This window comes from Marmota flaviventris, chromosome 2 (genome assembly GCF_047511675.1).
Source record: "Marmota flaviventris isolate mMarFla1 chromosome 2, mMarFla1.hap1, whole genome shotgun sequence".
NCBI classification, from domain to species: domain Eukaryota; kingdom Metazoa; phylum Chordata; class Mammalia; order Rodentia; family Sciuridae; genus Marmota; species Marmota flaviventris.
This window is the reverse complement of record NC_092499.1, coordinates 38,369,161-38,394,962: the sequence shown is the minus strand read 5'-3', so window position 1 is coordinate 38,394,962 and position 25,802 is coordinate 38,369,161. Positions and strand designations below refer to the sequence as shown.

Below are 25,802 nucleotides of genomic sequence, written 5' to 3'. Positions count from 1 at the left end.
AGCCTTATAACCAAGCTGAATAGACCAAAACGAGAGACCCATAAATAAGCTAGAATTTTCATTCAGTTTAGATAAAAATAAAAATTAAAAAAAAAAGTGAACTCTTTTGCTTTCCTCTGAGAAGGAAAATTTTTTTACTACAGAAAAAATTTCCACCTACTTCGGTTGTGTTTAAAGCATCACAAAAAATATTTTGAACACACAGGGTTTTATTCAGGAAAGAATGTTTATCATTTCAGAGGGGAAAGGGGGGCTAATCATAAATTTTCCCCACCCTACCTAAAGTTCACAGTCACAGTCACAGGAATTCATTTGCTTTTGCCTAATCCCCATGACAAAGAAATCCTTGCCTGACCTCTGGAATTCTGCTCAGTTCACAGCTTGTAGAACCAGAAGGTGGGGGTTGTAAATTCTCCACAGACTACAAAGGTGAAGATGGTAAAGTCTGGGATGGGTAGTTACTGCCCAAGCTGTAGGGCTCTGAAGCTCCTTCTTAGACAGAATCCATAAGCCACAGCAAGGTGCTTCAATTGACCCATCCATTTATTTTTTTCATTTTCTTTTTGAAAGACCTCTTATTAGTTAAAAGGAGAGACATCACATACATACAACATTGCAGGTAAAAATAGCCATGACTACTATGTATTATTTTCTAAATTGATTTATAGAACAATACTCAGCATAGATAACGATAAATTTTGAAATAAGATCAGTAAATACAAATGAATCCAACCCAGTAAAGTTAAAACCAAATCATGGTTCTTTAGTAAATGTTGACTAAAAACCCCCAAAACCCTACATGAAGAAATGAAACAGTCACTCAGAACTCAACCCTCTGCTTTGTATTTAGAATGTACCAAGTATTCACAAACTCTAAAATGATAAATATTCTTCCCTGTCACAACAGCTCTGATGACCAGTGCACATTTTTGTGATCTTGGTTGAAGTCTGTGCAGCTTCCACTAAATCAGTTAATTCAGAATCATAACTGCCACTGCTAATCTGCAAAACAATACAGTCAATTCATCTTTATCTATCTCCTTGATTGGCATCATATTCTATTAGATGCTTGACCTCAGACTGACCACTCAAACAAAATGAGAGTGAAAATTTAGGATCGCTGCAGGTGTGGCTCAAAAATCTAACTTCATGACAATGTGAGCAGCAAGATTAGAAGTCCTCACACCAAGTGGTCCCCAAGGATTAAGGTGACAAGAATCTGTCCCTACAGAAATGCTCTTACCTTTGAAGTAGGAAACTACCACACAGTGATCCCTATGGGCAAATCTTCATTCTGCTGTGGAGAAAATCCAATCAGGGAATTACCTGATTGGTCTCATTGATTTCTTCCCTAATAGGTATTGATTACCTGCCAGAACATGGCCTCCCTCTGGGTACACTGCAGGGAGAAGCCAACAGACATTTTTCTCACTTTAGCTTAGTGGCTTAATCTATTACCTTACATGGTACCTAAGGTAACTCTGATGAATACAGTTCAGCCAGCTTGAGTAGCTAGTTGGAAAGGCAGAGGAAATGGTTCCAGTCCTTTACGAATGATTCTGACCATGAGACACTGGGAAAATTTTGCTTTAGAAAACAATAATAGGGGAAGCAAAATTTTACCTCTACTTTCTTGGGGGGTTTTCACCTGGGCCTGAGAATTAAACTGACATAAAATGAATTAACTGGGCAGCTGGGGGTAGGGGCATACAAATTTATTTAATGTAAATTTTACATAACACACAAGAGCCTTCATTAAGGATATAAAGACCCAAAGAAATTACAGAACCCAAGTGTTTTTTATACTAATTTGAACAAAGCAGCAGTTGTTAAAAAGTATCTAAACTATGTGAGGAGGCCAAAGAAAGATAAGAATTATTTTAACAAAAATTGTTTTGTACAGATTCTCTCAGTTTCAACTTCCATCCTGATGATAAGAACATTAATTTTCTTCTAACACAGGGGCACATCTTGCATGTGGGGTTTATGTTCTGCTTTCAGGAAGCAAATGGGAAGGGTCAGAACTCCCTTCTTATACCTGCTGTGTTTAAGTTCCTTTCATTTAAAAAATGATCCTTATGTAAAAGGGGCATTTTGGGAGTGGCATATCCTGCCACCAGTATGTACAGAGGAACTCTCAGTAAAGGCGTATGTTCCTAAATGTTCCTATAGTAAGCTGACCTGCCCCTGGCCTGCTCCAGACCTTTTAGTGGCTAGCTTTGAAGTTGGCAAAAGTTTTATCTTGGGTTTTGCTGAGAGCCACGGCTGAGTCTGTATGGCCCCTGGCATTTTGCCAACAGTATTGATTGACAGGCGCCTCTGCCTGTCCGCCTCTGCCGCAACTTTTGAGTTCTCGCACTATTTTGGAGTTCTCGCACTATTTTGGAGTTCTCGTGGGGATTTCCGGGGATTCCCCGAGAGTTCCCATTGGTTGGGGAAGTGCAGGAGGAGGGATTTCCGGGAGAGATAGTTCCGGCTGGGGGTTCCTGGACAAGCCTCGTGGTGCGTTCGGGAGGATTCCCCGGGAGCTGTGTGAAGTGTTTTCCTGCAGTTTAAAAATAAAGTTTGTTCCTGCTTCAGTGGCTCGTGATTTGTGCCCAGCCAGACTGCGGCAGGGTTTCTTAGACTTTCATCAGTAAGACTGGATGCTTTTACCAGAAGAACTGGTCATGCTGCCTTCTTGTGGGTTTAGCCATAATTTTAGGCAACAAGGAACACACATTCCACATGTGATGTGGCTGGGAGAGGACCCTGCTATGAGTCATGAGACCCAGGCTCCACCAGTGAGGATCACCCTCTAGGTCAACTGCTCCATCTTCAAAATGATTGATAGGCTGTTCCCATATCCAAAAGGAGTACAGAGGGCAAATCTTACAAGATAGTTCAAAGAATTCTTAAGAATGGATGGAAACACACGCTGATAAGATAGCCAGGGGGCACAAGTTGTTTGCACACAGAGGCAAAGCAAGGAGGGAATTATCAAACAGTTACCTGCCACAGAGAAGGAAAACAATGCACACACACTTACCAACACATGTTTTTACTAATCTGAGTATTTCACTAATAAGGAGAATTTTGGCTACCTGAATTACCCTTTAGTTCCCTTAAAAATCCCTATTTTATTGTGCAAGGATATCCTCAGTAAGGACAGTATTCTTTTCTTTAGGGAATGAGACAATAGAACTAAAATTGCATCTTGCCCTAGGTATTTAATTTCTGAATGCTACACGTTATCATGCTATGTTCACCCAAATGGACCATCAGAAGGTCACAAGACCCATATGACTGGTTAGTTAAGGAGTGCAGACTCAGTCTTCCAGAAAGTGTCTCTTCACTAGAGCCCAATGTCTCTAGAGTGTCAGACAGAATCCCGGGGATTTTTGGTGACTTTTGCAAAGCATTACAGCTTAGCCCTGTGGCTGCACTGCCAGGATATATACATCAGAATCTTGATAAATTGCAATGTCTCGGACTTAGAGCTTTGGGGAATTTTATTGTGGTTATTATTTTAATTTCTGGAGAGAGATTGTGAAAGTTCTTCTCAAGCCAATAGATAGCATAAGAGGGCGATACATTAGTTTAGCACATAATTTCAATATTACATAGATGGGGGCAGAAAAGGAAATGATTAACTTGCTATCTCTTCTTGCTCTCTGATTCCAGAAATGAATCTCCATCCCTAGTTTTTCAGACATTTGATGCATCTATCTGAAAGCCTGCACTTCTCAATTCATAAGACTAATTTACCCTCAATTGTTTCTGTAACTCAGGTATGTCATATAGCATGACAACCTCCATATCTCCATAAAGTGAGCCATTTTAATAATGAATAATATTTATTAATTTGAAACCCTTTATCTTACACTTTTACAGTAACATTGAACAGAAGTAATTCAAAGCTCTATAATTATGACTACAAGATGTTATATGTAATTTCCTGAGTATAACCTAATTGCCTAGAGGAAAAATAATGCTGCTTCTAGAAGCACCTTCTGTTAAGATTTCTTATATTCAGGAGAAAATGAACAAATGTGACAGTGCAAGCTTTATACCTATTTATGATACTATTCCACAAGCCCTGCAATGTTAGAGTCTGTAAACAAGTCTGGATGGCGCCTGGCATTTTGCCAGAGGGAGTGGTTTGTGAAGTAACGCCAGCAAGCCATTAAGTGTGGAGATTCCTTATTGGTTGACTGCTGTATGGAGTTTATGTTAATTAAGATAAGCTGTGTGGAATGTATATATACCACTCCTGTCCTACAATAAACGGCTCCCACTCCTGCTGTATCAGTCTTCACAAATTGTTCGTCACCCCCCGGTTATTTTGCTGCAGCCGGACTGCGGCACTGCAAGGCTCCTGGAAGCTGTCACATTTACCACCAAGTCTCACAAACTTGGGAGCTCAAACTTTGTTATAATTTACCACAGTGAGTATTACCCCAAAAATGTGCAGAGATCAAAGTCTTGCTCTCTGGCTTTCAAAGGAAGGCATTTATCTAAGCAGTGGCTTTGCCCTTGTCTTAAGAGACGTGCTCTCCCTTCAGTTGCTCATCTCAGGCCACCCCAGACAATCCGGCCCAACCTCAGGGCAGCCACGCTGCTGCTGGTTTCATGCTGGACCCTGATTCAGAGCAGGAGCAACATGATATTACACAGGAAACCAGTAGCAGCCAGAGAGAGAGAGAGAGAGAGAGAGAGAGAGAGAGAGAACAAAAGCCAAGACCAAAAAAATGGTCTCCTGGCCTATCAAGCCTTAATCTTTTTTAATAAGGTTTATGCAAAGATACAGTTTGAATCATACCAAGAACCTAGCATTGTAATTATGTCCAGAATCCCAGGTCAATAAACATTGATTTGTTATAGAGATGGACAAGAAAAACATGGTACAGAAAGATATGGCAAAATCAAGGAACTTGCTCAAAATTTAATTCTGGTGACAAAAAGTAATTCAAAACAATATGACTATATTTCAGATTCCAAATTTTGTGGGAAAATGTCTTCTTAGACCTATATAAGCCTCAGACAACACACATGAGTGCATATATTAACCTCAGTGTTTGTTTATAAGATCCAAGATGGGGGAGGGAATTAAATGCACATGCAATATATATATATATATATATATATATATATATATATATATATATATATATAATTTTAAGATTGCCCCTATCCTTGCCCCTAAAAGCCTTTATTGGTCCTTTCTAAATTTTTTTTTGTAAAATTATCTCTTCTTTTATGAATTTATAGTCATAGTAGAAAGTAGTTTTGCTTTTTGTTGTTGTTTAGCTTGTTTTATTTTTTAATTTGGTAAAATAAAATGTTGGAAACCTGATCATCTCTAAATTTGGGGGTGGCATGAATTTATTTCCAAACATTGAAATTCATACATTTGGAATGTAAGACCCACAGAGCATGTATCAACTTCTGATAACCAAATGTTTCTTTGCAACTTTTATTCATTAATTCTAGTTCCAAACCCTATAGTCACACAGACTCAGTTTTCTTTTTCCAAATTAGGTCTTTTCTGTAATTGAAAGCAGTGGCTCTGTCCCCACTAAGTCCTTTTCAAAAGTAGAAATCTTACTGTCTTCACCTCTCCTTTTGGAGCAAACCTCAAACAGAGCTTGCCGAGAGGAAAATAAAGCCTGTGAAGAGGAGGGGAAAACTTGAAATTAAATACATATATACTTACACTACTATTATTTAAGGAAATAAATAACATCTCCTCTATGTTTTGTAAACATAAATTCAAGAGGTTTAGAGTTGTAACCAAGACCAGACAGGTTGCTAATGACATTCAGTACTCAACAAGTCAAAGTGCCCTGCCCTTGAAAGAGATATTCAGTAAGTCAAAGGACAGAAAAACAGTAATATATGTGTATGAACTCATCCAACAAGCATTTTCAGTGTCTGATCTATGCCAAGCATTGTGGTAGCTATGAGGAGATAAGGTAGAGTCTCTGCTTTGGAGGAGCTGGGAATCCTGAAATGGGAACAAAATAGTAAAAGTATGAAAAGTTCGCATCAACCTAACTTCACTCAGGGAAACCAGGGAGGGACAGGAAATGAAGTGAAATTTAGGTTGGGCTATGAGGGATAGAAGGTAAACCATTACCTAACACATTCACTGAGGAGGATCTTGTTTGGAGGGGAAAAGTAATGAGCTCAGCTCCAGAGCACTGAACTTCAGGTAACTTTGAGATGCCCAGAGAAGATAGTCCAGAAGCAATGACACCATGGCGAGGCGCGGGGAGCAGACTTGAGTTACATGGACACAGAAAGTAGGGCAAGATGAAAATTATTTCACTCTACCAAACTGCAAAATTCTTTATATAAAAGCTCCGAATGAATTTACTTTTAATTCTGATTCAAAAGGGTTTTCTTGTCTGAATCATGGTACAGAAATCCATTTTCATTGATAGTAACGAAATAAGGAATAGGAAATAAGGAATATGAATAGGAAATATATCCTTCAAAGATGTGAGTTTCAACACTGTAAGAACAAAGTAATTCAACTTCAAAATTTCTATCTTAACTCACAGATAGATACAATTACCCAACAACCAATAGTTTATTACCAGTGTGTTAAAAATATCTACCCTACTCTACCATTACTGGAAAAAAGATTAAAGAATAGTCTTAGCTTTCAGATTCCTTGAGACTGCATGCTTAAAATTGTTTTTGGATAAATATTTAAATGTCTTCTTGATGTTTGATAAACACTCTGTGATTCTTTCATCCCAGCAGAGGTAGGTAGTTCGGTTTGGGGTCTGGGCTGATCAGGATTACTCAGTGGTGACAGCAGCTGCTTACAAGCTGTACTTGCACAGGACAGTCCTTGGCATGATTTCATCAACAGCATGCTCCGTGTGCCTACATCAGTCTTCCTCCAGCACCCCAAACCTCCACTCCCTCCAACACCCACAAACCTCCACTCCTGGTGTTTCATGAAACAAACTCAGATCTTGTGTCTGAGCTTCCAGCTACATTTTAACCATGCACATAGTAGCATCTCTACTATTTTTTGTTTGCTAAGTGCAGCCAAAACCAAGTATGTATTTTTTAAATGAATAAATTTAAGTCAACAATACCTAGCAATGCTGCCTGATGACATGTTTGGAGATCTCTAGCAGGTGTGGATCCAGGAGGAGAAAACTTCCTGCAGGTATTGTCTACTCCTTACTCTTTTACCCATATGTTGAAAGTTTCAACTGGGAATTTTAAATAATAGCCTGGATAATCAATTTGGTTCATGTTAACCTCTAGTACTCCATTAAAACACACTGAACAAAATGATCTGTCTCTGTCCTGAGGCTTCTATTTTGAGTTTTCTCTTGGCACCATTTTAGCATGTACTTAAAAACTGGGATTTTTTTAAGCTTGGATGAGATGCAGAATAATTTTCTGTATGCATGACTGAAAGGCAGAAAAAATATTTCAGAGAAAGAAAGCTGTCTCTAAGTGGTTATAAGAATAATGTGAGATAGGACTGATAGGGTATTTAATTTTAGCAGTATTAATGTGTGGAACAAAATACTAAAATGTTGGTTTCATACTTGGTGGTATACTGCTAATCATAGCTAACAGCTATGATTATTACATATTTTGAAGAATCCTTGTCTATTTGCCTGTATTATTTTGTAAATATAACTCAAATAAGGTATTTTATAATGGTGTTGCTTATTATCACTCAGTCTTAGTCAACGCCAAGGAAAGCATCCTTTGAAAATATAATCTAATAATGACCTTAGGGACATTTAATTTATACATAAAAGTTGCTATAATTAGTTCTCTTAGTAGATTGTTTTGCTCCTTGATAGCAAGAAAATTAAGAGTCTCCATGAAAAAAAATAGAGTTCAAAATTAAAAAATCCAAGACTTAGACACAACTCATTCAAGGATATTGGTCTCCTGGGATGTTGGTCAGCCTCTCTTCAGTTGAATCTGCCTCTCAGCAAAAATGCCAAGATAGTTTCAGAGAATATTACACTCAAAAATATTGCTTCTATATATATTGGCAGGAAGCAGTGTTTGGGAAGGAATATCATCTTGTCCCAGAAGCCTACAGAAATTATTCAATGAAAAATGATGAAATAAACCCAATGTGGCAAACTAAAACAATGAAAGTAATGGCACATGTTACAAAGCCTTTTAAAACTAATTGAAGTTTTATTTTGAAAAATTTTGACTCTTCTCCTTACTGCTGGGGCAAGGGGCAGGAAAAGTCTTGCTTTTTTGTAATGAAAGCTCCATGGAAAAACCTGAGCAATAACTTGTGAAACTGTGGAATGATCTATCTTATAGCTAGTTGTAGAAACAAGGCCATTATTTAAAAATTCAATGGACAGTTTTCCAGCCAATCACACAACTGGTGAATTCCTTGTTCTCTTTCCTCCTGACTTCCTTGTCCTGCAGAATATGGTTAAAGTCTTTGCCCCCTTAGCTTGGGTCTCAGTACTTGCCTGTCCCTTCCTTCCTCTCCAACCAGGGTTAGTTCCCTCATCACTATGACCTCTAGCCTCCTCTAATCTTAATCCACTATCAAAGATCTAAAAAAAATAAGGCTGTGAGAATTTATTTCCTTAACTTTACAATTTTCTATGTCAAATCTAATACCTAAAACTATACACATCATCTTTCCAAACTCTGATGTCCCTCTTGAGTGTTGTGCTGCTGGCAAAAGGACATGTATGTATTCTTCCTGCCACTTGCACTTGACCAGGAGATGATCAGCTCACATGTAAGTATCCAGCTGGAACCAGTTCCTCTGGATTTATCCCTCACAATATCTCCTAGCAATCTTTGCTTTCGAGTGATAGGATTCTGTGATAAAGATGTATTAATTACTGAGGCACACACAAAACAACTATGTCTCTAAAACACAGACACCTATACATACATACACAATGCATTTACCTATCTGTTCATAGATTGCATTATCTTGTTTGCATCTGGGTGATAAGCTTTGTATCCATCTTTACTTGAATCCTTATCTCACCCCCCCCCCCCCGCCCCGAATCCTTGGTCTCCGTTTCCATACTATCCATTTGCAGCAGATCACTTCACTCCCTACTTGGCTAAGAAGATTGAAGCCTTCCAATGTGGTTTTCCCTACTTCCATTCTTAAAAAATCTCAAAATTTCACAGACTCTTTAGACATTCTTCCTTCATTCATGCTTTTCTCATCACCTGGATTCTTTCTTTGCCTTTATATCTGTTCTGGGATCTTGATTATTAATCAATTATCCTCTCTCCCTCTCTGGCATCATCTGCCTCTTTCTGGGAAAAACAAAAACCTACTTCTTCCTGTCTACCTACAACATGGTCAACAACTTCCTCTGAGAACAAAGGCCTTCTTTTGCCCTCTGACCTCTCAAGCTCTGCTAGGCCTTCTGCCTGTCCCTCACCCACACCACTCCTCTTGAGCAAGCTCTGACTCCCTTCCTGTCTTCTTGACCCTCTATGCTGGTTGCAGTCTTGAGCATTTTACTGAAACAGCAGTCTTGAAGATCATCATTTAACTCCTAAAAACCGAATCCAGTAACCTCAGTATAATTCTTAGCCTTCTTAGCATCTCTGATACATTTAGCACTGCCAACAACCTCCTGATTCTCAAAAGTCTTTCGTCCTCTTGGCTCCTGAGATTCTCCAGTCCCCTGAGTTCCATTTGACTTTTTGGACACCTGTCAGTTTTCTTGTTTTCTCATGCCTTATTCTCTCTATTCCTTAAATAAAGATTTTCCCTAGAGTCCCATTGCTAACCTTCCCTTCTCTCAGTATATTCTCTTTCAGGTCAGTTTCATGGCTCACATACTGCAGGCTAGCAAATTGGTATATCTTGCTTCTCTTTTGAAATGCAGGCCAAATTTCTAGCTACTTCCCAAACAGCTCTGTTTGGTATTTTGCAAGAGCCTCACACTCAACATGTACAAAATGTAGCTTACCACCTTCTCTATAAACTTCCTTTCCTTATCTGGACTTCCCGTTTTATCAGTTTTCTTCCATAGTAAAACAGAATAGAATATAGCAGGATTATTCTGTTTAATGTCCACAAACAGTTCACAATTGCTTCTAAGATATTTTATTTATTTTTCTTATATTGTCTTCATTACGGGAATATATTGCTTCTTTCTTTCCAGCTCTGGAAATGCCAGATAACTTTTCAGATCCAGGAGCCAAGTCCCTATTGTTCCATGACCTCATCGCTTCTCTCCTGACTCCTACCTCACTTATGATCCATAATCCATTCTTTTCGTTTTTATTTTTTTCAGTGTTGAAGATCAAACTCAGGGCCTTTGCATGCTAGGCAAGTGCTGTACTGCCGCACTACACCCCCTGCCTTATACATTCTTTCCATTTAGCATTTAACAAACTCTTACTTGTGACTCATTTATTTTTTTGCAAACTATTTTCATTTAATTGCCATGTATTCATATTTTATTTGTTCAATTATATTGTTTTTTCAAAAGCATTGCTCATAGGTTACCTTTCCTCAATCCTTGTCCCTTGTTCATATATTAAAAGCATGTTTATAGGCTATGTCCTTGTCTTGTCTGTCTGTAAAGGCTGCTATGACAGAATATCATATAACAGGTAACTCATAAATAAAAAAATTATTCTCATAGTTCTAGAAGCTTATGAAGTCCAAGACCAAAGTGCTGGTGGATTTGGTATCCAGTGGAAACCCACTTCCTGGTTTGTAGATGGCTAACTTTTTATGTTAACCTTGCATGGCAGAAAGTGTAAGGGAGCTCTCTGGAGTCTCTTTTATAAAGACACCAATCATATTCCTGAATATTTCCCTTATCACCTAGTCACTTCCTAAAGGCCCCCTTCCTAAAACTTTGGAGATAAGAACTTCAACATAGGAATTTTAGGGATATGTAAGCAGTCAGTCCATAGCAATACAGTCATGCAGTGCTTAATGGTGGGAATACATTCTGAGAAATTCATTGTTAGAGGGTTTTGTCCTTATGAGAACATCATAGAGTACAGTTAACACAAAGTAAAGGGGTCTGTACCATCACTAAGCCATATAATCTTATGGGACCACCACCCTATAAGTACATGGGCCATCATTGACCAAAATGCCATTATGTAGCACCTGACTGTACTAATATACCCAACACAGTGTTATATAATAGGGAAAGACATATATGATATGTTATAGATCATGGAGGAATTTGCCATCTTACAGAGAGTCAGAAATAAACCCAGTAGGTACATAAATCTAACAGTGTTGTGTTAGAGGTATGCGCAGTGTGCTTTGGACATACAAGGGGAAAAAATGCCTTATGGGAATTAAAAGTTGTGCCAAAGATGTCACAGGTTTTTTTCTTAAAAGAAGGAATAATAGTTAAAAAAGACGAACAATGATGAAAAGGCTTTCCAGGCAAAGCAAAGGTAGTCCAGAAAAAAAAATAGCAAAAATAGTCCACAAAAAAATAGTTTATTTGCAGAAGACAAGGTATTATCCATGGGAAGTTAGGGGCAATAACAGGAATTTGGAAACATAGGAGTCCTGACAGGCTTTATGTATTGTGCTAAGAGTTTTGACTCTATCCTGGATACAATGGGAAACTATGGGAGGATTATTAAATATAACCTTTTCATTTAAGTCATATATGCAGAAAGTACATAATTCATATGTTTACAGCTCAATAAATTTTCACAAAGCAAACACAGCTGTGTAATCAACACCTACATTAAGAAAAAGAACGCTACCAGAACCACTGGAAAAATCTTAAGCAATGAAAATACATTATCAGATTTGTGTTTCAAAAGAACTTTCTGGTGCACTAAAGAAACAGTTGGCAGGGAAATCATTTCAATTGTAAAGGCAAAATAAATCATAAAGGCCTCAAAGTAGTGGTATTATTAATAGATTGGAAGGGTTTTTATTGGTACATTGTAATAACAAATAATAGCAGAATCCATTATGCCATATTCACACATGCACTTAACATAATTTGATCAATCTCATTCCCCAGTACCTTCCTTTTCCCCTTTCCTCCCTTCCTCTGATCCACCTTTTCTACTCTACTGATCTCTCTCCTATTATTACTATTATTTTTATTAGTGCATTATAATTATATACATATATATATGGGTACATGATCCACCTTTTCTACTCTACTGATCTCTCTTCTATTATTATTATTTTTATTAGTGCATTATAATTTTATATATATATATATATATATATATATATATATATATATATATATATGTAAATTGTGGTATATTCATACATGGTCATAGCATAATTTGGTAGATTTCTAACACAAGTACTCCCTATGCCCTCCCCTCCTTCCTCTCTTGCTCACTCTCACTCTTCCCCGCATCCCCTTCCTCTATGCTATTGTTTTCCCTTCTATTATTTTCTATTATTGTGAGATTCCCTCCACAACCTTTATTTTTTCTGAAGAGAAAGAGAGAGAGAGAAGATATTTGATTCTTGTCTTTCTAAGTGTGGCTTATTTCACTTAGCAAGATATTCTCCATTTCCATCCATTTACCAGCAAATGACATAATTTCATTCTTTTAAGAAATATTAAGGAGGTGGAATTCACAGACTTCTCAATGGATCAATGCATGAAATGATGAAGAATACTGGGCTAGGGGACCATTCAGAAAGCAGAGTGTGCTCTAATCAAGGAATGTATCTGTCCTGAAACACAGGGAACTGTCAGTGTACCTGGCTAGACTTCAGAATTCCTATATTCTAGTTATTGCTCTGTGTTTCCTGTTTCTCTGCCTTGTGAATGGGAGCATCACTGCAATTTTCTATTTGGGTTGTGAAGTGTAGATAGCTTGGTTTTTTTAATTCACAAATCTCTGGAACAGGATTCATACCCAAGAGTTCGACCAGGGATCCTCATCTACATGTAATCTACATTTAGATGATAATATTTTAAAATTTTGAGCCTGAGTCAGAATGGGATGAGGCCTTTTAGGAAAGAGTGAGCATATTTTACATGCAGAAAGAATGTAAATAACTGTGGCCACAGGGTAGGCTATAGCAACTAGAAAGTACTGCCACATGATTGTGTAATTTCTCTCGTCAGATGGTAGAGTCTTTTTCTCCACTCCTTTAGTCTGGGATGACCTTATAATTTGCTTTGACTAATTAACTGTATCAGCAATGATGTGCAAGTTTTGCAACTTAGATCTGAAGAAGTATTGCAGTTTCCACTCTTGCGTCCTTGGGATGGTGCCATACAAGCTGATACAACCTACTAGAAGGAAAAAAGAACACGGTGCGAAAGTGGCATCAACATTTCAAATAAGGCTATGTGGATGCTATGGTTTGGGTAAGTGTCTACCAAAGATCCACGTGTTAAAGGCTTAGTCCCCAGCCCACACGGCTCTATTAGGAGTCATTGTGGGAGTACCCTCAAAGGGGATAGTGTGATCCTGGCCCCTTCCTCTTCCTCTCTTTTGCATTCTGACCATGAGGTGAGAGATTGTTTCTGTTCTAGCAAGTTCTGCCATGATGTGCTGCCTCACTGCAATCCCAAAACAACAGAGCTGATCAGTCGTGGACTGGACCCTCCAAAACAATGACCCCAAATAAAACATTTCTCTTTATAAGTAGATTATCTCAAATATTTATTACAGTAACAGAAAATTGACTAACATAGCTGGCCTGTGCATAATTTCAAAAACAAAGTGTAGATCAGTTTCTGAAGACTAAACTCATATAAGAGTTCAATGTGTAAAACCAGAATGTCAATACATTAATTTGCCTATGAAACATAAATATCACATGGACCGATTTTCTTGAGTTGGTATGATTAGTGCATTCCTTCTTCATAGTCAGATCCATTTAGAATGTCATTTATAATCATATTATGTTAGAGATTATAAAATGAGAACAATGAGTGATGTTTACAAAATTGACACTTTTATTCATGTTTAGCAGCATTGAAGAGAGCTTGAAGCTACCACCCCTACAATTATATAATCTTGGCATATTATGCACAAAGTAATGGGCCTATTGGTATGAAAAATATAATTTACTGAATGCCTCCCAAGTGACATGTATGCTTTTTGTCACTGAGTCTCCGGCATTGAAAATAGCAGACAGGAAGCTCTGCCCACACGGAGCTTACCCTCTGGGTCTTTGGCAAATCCCTCTCATTCGTGCTCATGCTCTTGTGCTCTCTGTCTCTCTCCCTCTCTAGCTCTGTCTCTCTCTCTTTCTAAGTTTGTAGTACTGGGAATTGAACTCAGGGCCTCGAGTACATTAGGGAAGCGCTTTACCACTGAGCTACACCCACTATTCACCCCCTCCCAAAAGGAAGCTCCTACTCAAAGCCTTTCTCCCTTAAAGTGATTTACAGTGGTCCTGTTCTTACCCACTTTTCATAGCATCTCTTTTGAGTTAACTATTTCTACATTGGTTCCCACGATTAGGGGAAGCATTTATTCATCTGACCATACTCCCTTACTACTTCTGTCTGGCATATGGCCCACCAAATGATATCACAGGGGATAATAAGAAAAAGACAAATAGAAAACAGAGGAAGTAGTAATGTGAAGTTCAGAGGTATTCTTCCCTAGATGCAAATTGGGTTTTTATTTTTTATTCTTATCAATGCATCTTAATTGTACAGATTCCTGAGTTTCACTGTGATATTTCCATATGTGTATATACTGTGCCTCGACCATGTCCAACTTCTCTTCTACACTGTCTTGTCCTCCCCTTTCTCTCCTCTCCTTCTTTCCCCTTCTTTACCCCTAGTAGTTCTACTCTTCTACTTTCAGGTCAGTATTATTATTATTGTTATTATTATTATTATTGCAAATCAGTTTTTTAAATGTTGATTTCTATGAATTTAAATAGGTAAACATATACTTTTACTATTCCTTTTATTTTAATTATTTATCTTGTCTTTAAGTATTAAATTTCTAAAAAGACAAATAATTCTTGACCTCAGCTGTTCTCTTTTTTATCACCATTCTAATTTTAGAACATTTCTTGCTTTTCCTTGTAAATATTTAACTTTTGCTGTGCCTAATCTCTGGAATAAAGTACTCAGTGCTGGCCTATTCTGGAACATCTCATGTTGATGGACTGCCTACTTATCACTCTTCTTAAGGGATCTGCATGGTACTCTTTCCCACCCCACAAGTATTAATGGCCTGTAAGCGTGTCTTTCTAGTTCTTACCTCTTCTCATTCCATGACTCTCCTTAAATGACAATCTACTTCTATGGCTTCGCCAATGTGTTAGTCTACATTCCCTGAGAAGCAGAAGCCAGGACAAGACTGTATGTTCAAGAAATTTATGTAGAGAAATGCCTATGAGAGAAAACGGGAAAGAAGCTTACAAAGGCTGGGAGGCCCAACAGGTTGCAGTGCCATTCTGACCCCAAGTGGAGGAGAAAAGGAAGGATTAACTGTGGTGATCTTCTAAGGATTGTTCACCAAGGTTCCCAGAGAGTTCTTATGCCAAAGTCTCTTACCATAGAAGTTCCCCGTCTCTCAGCAATGGGCCTTCTCTAGCATACCTTCTACACCAACGCATTGTCTGGGGGTAACCCTTGGGAAGGTTGGCCCCATTTGTAAGCAAGGAAAGGATTGCAAAGTACAGCAGCTGAGGCTGTAGGTTACTTATACTCCCAGTAGTCATTGATCTGAGAAGATTTTACAGGCCTACCAGAAGCCACTGCCTGATGATCCCAAAGCCCAAACTTACAGCCCTAGCTTCTGTCTGAGAATTAGATCATAATTTTGATTGCCACCAGCTATTACAGCAGATACCATGCAGGCATTCCATTAGTATATATGATGTGATTATTGAGTTTCTATTATACACCAACATTGTACTACTGTGAAGAAGTTTATAGACTGAACAAGGAGAGAAACATAAATAAACAATTACAAGTCATTTGTTCATTCAACAAGTACTAGTTGTGTATGTATTAGACACCAAGCCCTGAGACAGTGCTGGAGAAATAACAGTAAATAAACAGGATAATGTCCTCTAGTTGGATAAATAATGCCAGGTGGGTAAGTCAAATAATTATCATACAACAGAATGAGATAGAAACGATGATCTACATTTTTAAAATATAAATAGGAGTTTTCCAAGTGACCAATGGGAAGGACAATTTCTCTAGGTTCTCAGAATGGTAGAAGCGTTGGCAGGTGACAGCATCCTGGGGGAGGAACTACATGGGCTTAGTTGTAGCAACTGGCTATTTCAATAATTTAATTAGAAATAACAAAAACTGGAGTTTGCTGTTGGTCAAATAAGTGAAAGTCTGTGAAAGGAGAAAAGCAGTACAGGAACGACATGTAAGAGATACAATTGTGAGGATTTACTGACAGATTGGATTTGGGGTGGTCTAAAAGGAGCATCTTCCCCATCTCAACATGTCCAACACCTGTCTCACTTCCTATATTTTATTTCTCCTTAACTATCACCACTCCTACATTCTGATTAGAGAATATAATCAGATACCTCAGTGAGACCCTACCTCCGAGCTCAGAATGCATATGATAAGTACATATTGAGTAAATTGATAACTGAGTTAAAAACTTGCGTTGACATCATTGCCTGTGTCATCAGAGTTCTCAACTCAACCACAAAATCCATTCTGGCTAGTTCTAACAGAAAAGGGACTTATTAAAGGATATTCACTAGCTCACAGAAAATGGGAGAGCCAGAGAAACAGGCTGGAGGTTAGCTTTGAGGAATAATCGCAAACACTAAACCACAGAACTGTGTGACTAGGGAGCTGCCGTTACCATCCCGGGCGCTAAGAATCAAATGCTAGGAACCGGATGAAATGACCAGCACCACGGCCACTTCCACAGCAGGCATTAGTCTTGCCACCACTATCAAAACTGGACATCCTCGCTTACCACCCACTATGGCAGCCACTGACATACCACATGGAGCCTATGTCTGATTTGGTGAAGCCTGGGTCTCTTGCCCAAATCTCAGCAACAGGAGAAAGTGAGAGCTTTGAGTTTCAGCTTCAACATTAGTGGGACTTTCAATGGGGAAATTCCGTAAATATGGAAAGTATTCAGACTATGATAGTCAGCCATGCAGATAATGTCTATAACTTCAATCATCTTGTCATTTGAGCTAACACTTGATGTAAATACCTGTTTCAAAGAGACCAGGCAGACAGTCCAAAATTAAAAAGGGAGGGTCCTTATCTTAAAACACACACTTCAGAAGGTAAGACTCCCTTTAAAAAGTGTGACACTTCTCCCTGCTGCAAACAAAGTATTCTCACAAGTTTTGATTTCCACTAATGTGTAGCATTGTTTCAAATGAATGGTTAGGCCCACATTCCACAAAAGGCTTGCTCTCTCTCCAACCTTACTAAGTTGGCTGACAATTTCTTCCATTTAGTGGTTTCCATTATTTATCTTGGATTGAATGATAGTCTGTTTTCCTCTTCCTCCTCCAAATTGAACATTTTGGGAATGCTGTGTATCATTCTGTCAGCTACCACTGCTAGTTCTTGAATAAAATTTGCTCAAATGTTTTATAGTCTAATCCAGTGCTTCTAGCAGCACTTTCTTAGGATGATAGAAATGTTCTATATTTGTTGTGTCTGATCAGAAGCTGCTAGCTACAGGAAACTATGAAACCCTTAAAGTGTGGCTAGTGCCACTGTAGGAATGAATTTTTCATTTTATTTAATTTTAATTATAATAGCCTAAATTGAAATTTAAATAGTCACATATGGCTAGTGACTTGAATTAGACAGTACAGGTTATGTTCAAAAAATAATCCCAGGCTCTTTAACCTCCAATATTCTTCTCTCTCTCTCTCTCTCTCTCTCTCTCTCTCTTTATTCAAAATATTACTGTCCCCTAACATCTGGATTGGGTCATTTCCTGTTTTTGTTTTGTTTTTTTCTAAAGTCCATTGACAGTCCTTGACAAAGACCTGCATGGCTGTCTCTTTTTTGTTGTTGTTGAAAAACATCCAACAATATAAAGTCAGGATGACCTAGATAACTGACTCTGGGTAACCACCCTGCTCTACCCTAGAAAAGGATGTGGTGTTTAACATTGAAGTGCGATTATACAAGAAAATTGTGGGAGATGATATGTATGTAACCATATTAACAGTACAAGGGTAGAGAATTCACACTGATTGCACATGAGTCTTTAAAGTTTAGTTGCAGAAAAAAATGGCCACAATACTATTTAAGCAAATACATATCACAAGTATTGTAGGACTGACCACATGATGTTAAATGAGAATAAGTGCATAATAAAGATACTAACCAAATCACAATTTATGATTTTCAAAAAGAACTGGTGATTGAAGATCACACCAATCCTGTGAACATGACAATCCATCTGTAAAACAACTGCCCCGCATTCACATGTCTACAGCAGTCTGCTACTTTGCCAATGTGTGGCAGCCTGACTTCTTGGCAGAACACAGATTCAATTTTAGTTTATAAACACAAAATTTAAGAGGACAGTTAAATCAAATATAAATTTACTGTCCAAATAAATTGTACATCACTTTTCTGGGTGGGAGGAAGAAAAACTATGTATTGACTTAGATCTACAGCTCAAACAAAGGACCCTTATACTTCGAGAATCCCTCTATTGGGAGAAATAGTTGAGTTTGGACTCTGCTGCTATATTCTTCCCATTTGGGTATTGGTTTAGAGACTCTAAATAGGTTAATAAGCAGAATAGATATGCAAAAATCAGATATATATGGAACGAACTTAGATGCCCTTCAATAGATGAATGGATTTTAAAAATGTGGCATATATACACAATGGAATATTACTCAGCAATAAATGAGAATAAAATCATGGCATTTGCAGGTAAATGGATGGAGTTAGAGAAGATAATGCTAATTGAAGTTAGACAATCCCAAATAACCAAATGCTGAATGTTTTCTTTGATATAAGGAGGCTGATTCATAGTGGGATAGGGAGAAGGAGCATGGGAGAAATAGATGAACTCTAGATAGGGCAGAGAAGTTGGAAGGGAAGGGAAGGGGCATGGGGTTAGAAATGATGGTGGAACGTGATGATCATTATTATCCAAAGTACATGTATAAAGACACAAATTGGTGTGAATATATTTTGTATACAACCAGAGATATGAAAAATTGGGCTCTATATGTATAATAAGAATTGTAATGCATTCTGTTACCATATATAAATAAAAAGATAAAAATAAAGCAGAAAAATAAAATATATTGATCTAAATTCTAAAAAAATGCACTGATGTCTACATTGAGATGAGCTTCCTCATCCTTATAAAATATAATCTTCTACATCATGGAAGCCTTCTTTTTATTAAATGTTTTTATTAGTGCATTATACTTATACAATATAGTGGGCTTCATTTTGACATATTAATATTCATGTAATATTATTTGCTCCATTTCAATCTCTAGTACTTCCTTATTCCCTTCCTATCTCTTTCTTCCTTCCTCTATGGCATTCCTTCTATTTATTTATTGTTTTTAAATTGGTGTTTTATAGATATGCATAAAGATGAAATTCATTATAATATATTCCTATATATACATAGCATAATTTGGTCAGTTTTATTTCACAATTCCACCTTTTCCTGTCCCTCCTCCCTCCCCTCTAACTTATTCCTCTATTCTACTGCTCTCCCTTCTATTTTCATGGAAGCACCCCTTTCTCCCTCTTATTTTGCTGTAGCTTCCACTTTTGAAGCACTGGACCCTCAATGTTCTCCAGTTCCATCTACTTACCAGAAAATGCCATAATTTATTTCTTCTTTATGGCTGACCAAAACTCCATTCTGTTGGATGGACACCTAGGCTGGTTCCATAACTTGGCATTGCCCAATCAATACATGGGCAAAAGAACTAAATAGACATGTCTCAAAAGAAGAAATACAAATGCTCAACAATATATGAAAAAAAAAATGTTCAACATTTCTAGCAATCAGGGAAATGTAAATCAAAACTACCCTGAGATTTTATCTTACTCCAATTAGAAGGGCAACCATAAAGAATATAAATAATAATAAATGCTAGTGAGGATGTGAGGGAAAAGGTACATGAATACATTGTTGGTGGGACTGCAAATTGGTACAACAACTTTGGAGATCAGTATGGAGACGACTAGAAATGGACCCACCATATAACGCAGTTCTCCCACTCCCTGTATTTATCTAAAATATCTAAAATCAGCATACTGTAGTGATATAGGTACATCAATGTTTATAGCAGTGTAATTCACATAGCCAAGTCATGAAATCTTTCTTGATCACTACACATGATATCAGGGAGGAAGCAAAGTAGAGGAAACAGGATAAAGGAGGGTGGTCAGCAAGAACGTCACACAGTGCGCAAGAGAAAGACATTTAAGCAGCGTAGCCCTCTCCAAATACACTTAAGCCTAGCTCTGTTTGTGATAGTCTTTAAGAGAATCAGATCTTCCAGTCAGAAAATCATTTACTTATTAATTCATTCAACAATATGCCTCAGGGCCTTCCTTAGCAGCCTCATCAAAAATATATGAATACAGGGCTGGGATTATAGCTCAGTGGGAGAGCACCTGCCTCGCCCGTGTGAGACACTGGGTTTGATCCTCAGCACCACATAAATAAAATAAAATAAAATAAAAGTATTGTTTACATCTACAACTAAAAATATTTAAATATATATGAACACAGACAAGCATAACCACTGCTCTTACCTTCCAGGGATTGCAAGCTACTCAGCAAAACCCTTTCAATAGGACTCTTCTGAGACGAAAGTGACAAAATCAAGTTTATCTTAGCATTGGGTGATACTCTCATTTTTAAAGTGGTTCCAGATGTTCTAATTCATCAAACTATTTTTGTATTATTAGAGTGCTGAGAAGAAACAAAATAACTAAAGAATAACTTATCCACAGCAATAATAAATATGATAATGAACTGGACAAAATTGTACTTCTATAATGAAAATTAAATATGTAGAAGTTATTCCTAAATATCTAGAAAATTAAGAAGTCAGGTGGAAAACAAGCATCAGATTCTCTTTCTCTCTTTTGTTTATGGTTTGGAGGAGACCCAGAGTAATAACATCCAATGCATCAAGAATATTTTTCTAGAGATAGTCTCTAGAAAAAAAAAATCATTAAACTAGTTTTAATATTTCTGTGTGGAAAAGATAGTGTCCTACATGAAACATGAATGAAAGATTTGTTAAATCTTTCTGACTCTTGCTTCCTCCAGTCTATTCAATAGTGTGAACTATTAGTGGACCTTTTTACAGAGTAGTTCCTTTTCTACCTGGAGGTAGAGAACAGTAAACAAATAATGTTAATGTGTAAATTATCCTTGAGAAAATCTTTAGAATGTTTTCTGCACAACATTTGTGATACATCCCAAAATATAAAACTATGGACAGCCATCTGTGCAGAAGGACCACTTCTGAAATACATACACGTTAAATATATAACTCCAACCTTGGAAGCAGACACAGACCAATCTTCCATATATATTGATGTTCTCCAGCAGTAATCTCCACAATAAGGTGCATAAGAGGGGGGATACAAGATAATTTATTAGAATCCAAGAAGAAAATATTAGAACAACTACTTGCACACATATAAAAACTGAGACACAGATTAAGGCTATAGTATTTTCCCCCATCCCTCACATGGCCCACATGTTAGATGGTCACATGTGTATATAACCTAAGAGATCTCCACAGGAAATAAGGGTTCCATGACAGTAGGGCACTGATACCAACTTCACTCAATCTCTTTTTTGTACTGGGAATTGAACTCAGGGGCACTCAACCATTGAGCCACATCCCCAGCCCTATTTTGTGTCTTACTTAGAGACAGGGTCTCACTGAGTTGCTTAGCATTTTGCTTTTGCTGAGGCTGGCTTTGAACTCACAATCCTCCTGTCTCAGCCTCCTGAGCCGCTGGGATTACAGGTGTGTGACAACACACCCAGCTTGCTCAATCTTTGTTTCTGGAATACTGCAATGAATTGTAATTTACATGACCTGGGAAGTAAGTGTAAAGGTTATTTTTTCTTCATCAGTAAAATTCCAGGAACTGGGTCTAGTTGTCAAAAGTGAAGGAGGTAAAGTCAAAATGGCTGGAGCCAAAACTTAAACAACTTTTGAACAAATTTCTTGCTACGTATTTAACATCTCCCTGCCTCAGTTATCTCATCTGTAAAATTAAAATGAAGCCAAATGCAGAATGGTGTTATGAGATTAAATGAATTAACATCTATAAAGTGCTTAACCCAGTGCCTGGCAAAAAGTAAGAAGCATATAAACCTGTTAAATAAAATATGTATTCATGAGGAGTATCTGAAATTATTTTGTACTGTGGAGAGTTTCACTGGTTATCTAGTGGCAAAATATTTCAAACTCTTGTCAAATTAAACATGAATTATATAGTTTTTGTCTACAAAAAAGACATGTGCTCCAAATTCACTGATCTTTTCTGTGATGCAAAATGGCTGCTAAAACTGAGCATCCTAGCAAACATAAAAAAGAAAAAGGAAATTTGCTGGCACTTCCTTTGATAACAAGTTCTGTCAGAAGTAAACCTCCTACAGTTATTAATGAACACACACACTAACATGTCCCCTCAAGGTAAAGGTGATACTTCAATAATGAGTTTACAAAAAACAACCTGCTTCTTTTTTTGAGTGCTGTGTGAGCAGTATACTGAAAAAGAGTGTTTAGAAATGTTTATATCACTATGTGATTATGTGTGAAAATTATATCACCCATTAACATTTTTAATTCTACATGCAAAAAACTTGGCAATGAAAGTTTCTAATTTTTTTAATACAAAACGTTGCATTAGAGTTTGGAACTGTTAGAAAATTTTTAAATGCAACAGTATTCCATTTTCACTTCATATATTTAAAAAAAATTTAAGTAATGTTTATTTTATTTTTGTTGTATTCTTTTGTAGATTTTTATTTTATGGTGTATGCCCAAGCTTTATAAGTCTAGAAGCAACATGTATAAAGGTATCTAAGAAATACAGTGGTTGAGCACTTACATAGCATGCACAAGGCCCTGGGTTTAATCCCTAGTATCACCAAAATAAATTAACTAGGGATATATGATGAAAATATTTTTACTGATATGGGTGCATGCTTTTGTTAAAAAAAGACCATCATCCTACTCTTAGGAAATAGTAATATTGAGTGCCTTCTATGTTCCAGGAGTTTATCATACAAGATCTGACCTAATAATAACAGTAATTCTATTGATATGATATAATAATATTATTCCTAGTTCCCCAAATAGGAAGCTGAAGTTAAAAGAAGTTAGATTATTTCCCCAGAACCACAGAGCTAAAAAGGTTTGAATAAGAACTGTCTAGGTACAAAGGCATAATCCTGACCGTGCTGAATTGCCACTTTCCTAAATTCAGGACAGAGGGATTGTGGTGATATGTCACTGTAAAACTACTCCAGCAGATAATGGCAAAACATTCAGATTGGTTAATTTATGGAAAAGATGTTTAATTGTATTTTGAACACATATGCACAGTCTTCAACAACCAAAGAGTTTGTGCTTTAAACTTGAACATCACTTCTTAGAAACATAGATTTCATTTTCCTCTGGCACTAGGATTAAAGATAATCATATCTGAATCTCAGGATAATATGAAATCCTATATTTCTTATATCTGAATTATTAGACATTCACAATGAAAAACAGTAAAAAAAAGAACAAACTTCTACAATGTCAATGCATAGAGAGAGTCAGAATATTGGTGCTTAAGAAAACACATGATCTACAGGACTGTAAAAATATATAGGGTAATTCTCTGAGTTTTCAGTGAAATAGCATCTAACTTTCATGAAATTTTTGAAGTTAATGGAATTCATTCTTCACAATGCCCAATTTAACTTCCAAGTATATAAACTTAGTTTTCTTCATAAGGTATAAAATCAGTGTTCTCTCATTTTTTTTTATCAGAATTGATTAAGGCTGGTTATTGAGCAATATGAAAAACTGAGGAAGTGGGCTGAGAAAGAGAATGTTTGAGAGTTTGATTTTTAATTTGCCTGATGAATTAGCAAAAGTTAGAACAAAAAGAAGAGCGTGAGATTAACAATGGCATGTCTGTTCTTGTGAAACAAAAACACTGCCTTCAGTAAAACTGGTTGACACATGGGATGAAGGAAGGAGACAAGAACATGATATTACTTATTCAAACCCATTCATTGTGGTTCTACCAGGTGCCCACTGCTCCTGTGTACTGTAATCTTGTTTAGAGTGTTTGGATGACGTAGTGACCCCTTATCCCCAGGTCTTTAGAAGCCCATTTGGTCCAGGGTGATTTGGTTGCTGGATGGTGGTGTTGGGGGTGGATGGGAGAAAGGTGACCCATGGATGGATGATAGGTATGTCTGATACCAGAGCAGCCTCGAGGTGGCTTTCAGAGCAGTGAATGACCAATGCTCAAATTATGAGTCCAGAGTTTTAAATTCAGGAAGCACTTAAGATGCAGCATTGTTATTTTTGGCAAGAAAGTAAATGAACAATTGCCAGTAAGAGAAATTCTTGACTAACTGTCCCTTGAAATTCTGCGAGTTTTCTCTAGCTCCAGAGAAGAATATTAGAACTGGAATGGTTTTTGGAGACCATATCATTTTCCTCAACTTTTGGAGAAACATTTGATTTATTTTCCATGTCAGCTTCCCCAGATGGCTGAACTAAGAAATATACTACCTATCTCCTTCCTTTTTACAATATACTTTTAAATTTATTGTAATATGACTTCTTTGTCCTCACCCTCACTAACCTTAAGATACAGTCTAAATTGGTATCATCCCCTTCCTTCTTGAAACTCTCTTCTCCCTCTTAACTCTTCTCTCCCCTACTTTTAAAATTGCTCTTTATGTCTTCCTTCTTCTGACTTTATACTTGCAACATGTCTAAATTTAAACATTCTTCACTCAGTTCTTTTTTTCCTTTAAACTTCCATAGGATGTCATCCACACAACTTCAGTAATTACACCACTGAGTCACTCCCTAATGTGTATTTCTATATCTCTCCCATTGATATCTCATGACCCCTAAAACATCAGGAATCTTAATCAACACCCAATAGTAAATCAACTTGATAAATCCAGTAGATTCTATTTCCTCAATGATTTTCCCACCCAATCTCTTTATCTAGTTCTCCTGTTAGGTCAGCGATTTTGGCAATTATTATTTTAATCCAGGGCTGCTGGTTAACAACCGAAATACTCTCCTTGCTTTCAATTTTCCTCTGTAGAATATTTTTGCTCAAGTAGGCTTCTGCAAGCTTTTTCTAAGCATATAAAATCTTGGTTTAAATACATACATATAGAATGTAGAAGATAGTTAGTTTCAATTCTCTATTGTGGTCTTCTGTCCACAATAGAGACATAGCCTAAGACTTCAATGGGCCAGTAGGGACTCTGAAGCCTCACTCCTTGGGTTTGAAACCTACTTGAAACTGGTTAGTATCTTTGATAGGTAAAATTATAACATTGCCCAAAGAGTCCTGGCACTTTGGTACAAACACACTTTTCCCATTGATATTTAAGTGAATAATCACATGGTAATCTAGGGTATTGCTGTGCAGGAACTTTTGTAGATGCATTTGAGGTCCCAAATCTGTCAACCTTAACACAGTGAGATCATCCAGATAAGTCTGATGTATCAATGAACCCTTTAAAAGATGAGCGTCTTCTCTGACTGCAATAGAAGGGCAAGCCTCAGATTGAAAGCATGATAAGACTTTGACTCGCTAGGGTTGCCTTGAGAATGGAGGCCACATGGCAAGGAGTGTGGGTGGGCAGCT

The 25,802-nt window shown here is 37.2% G+C and overlaps 1 long non-coding RNA gene across 1 annotated transcript in view; it reads right to left on the bottom strand.

Annotated features, from left to right (window-relative positions):
• Window positions 1-11,465: 11,465 nt before the first annotated feature.
• LOC139704686 (uncharacterized) overlaps window positions 11,466-25,802 on the bottom strand; it is a 30,826-nt gene continuing 16,489 nt past the window's right edge. The window contains exon 3 of the long non-coding RNA XR_011706590.1: window positions 11,466-13,241. This is a non-coding gene — a long non-coding RNA (uncharacterized lncRNA). The remainder of the gene's footprint in view (window positions 13,242-25,802) is intronic.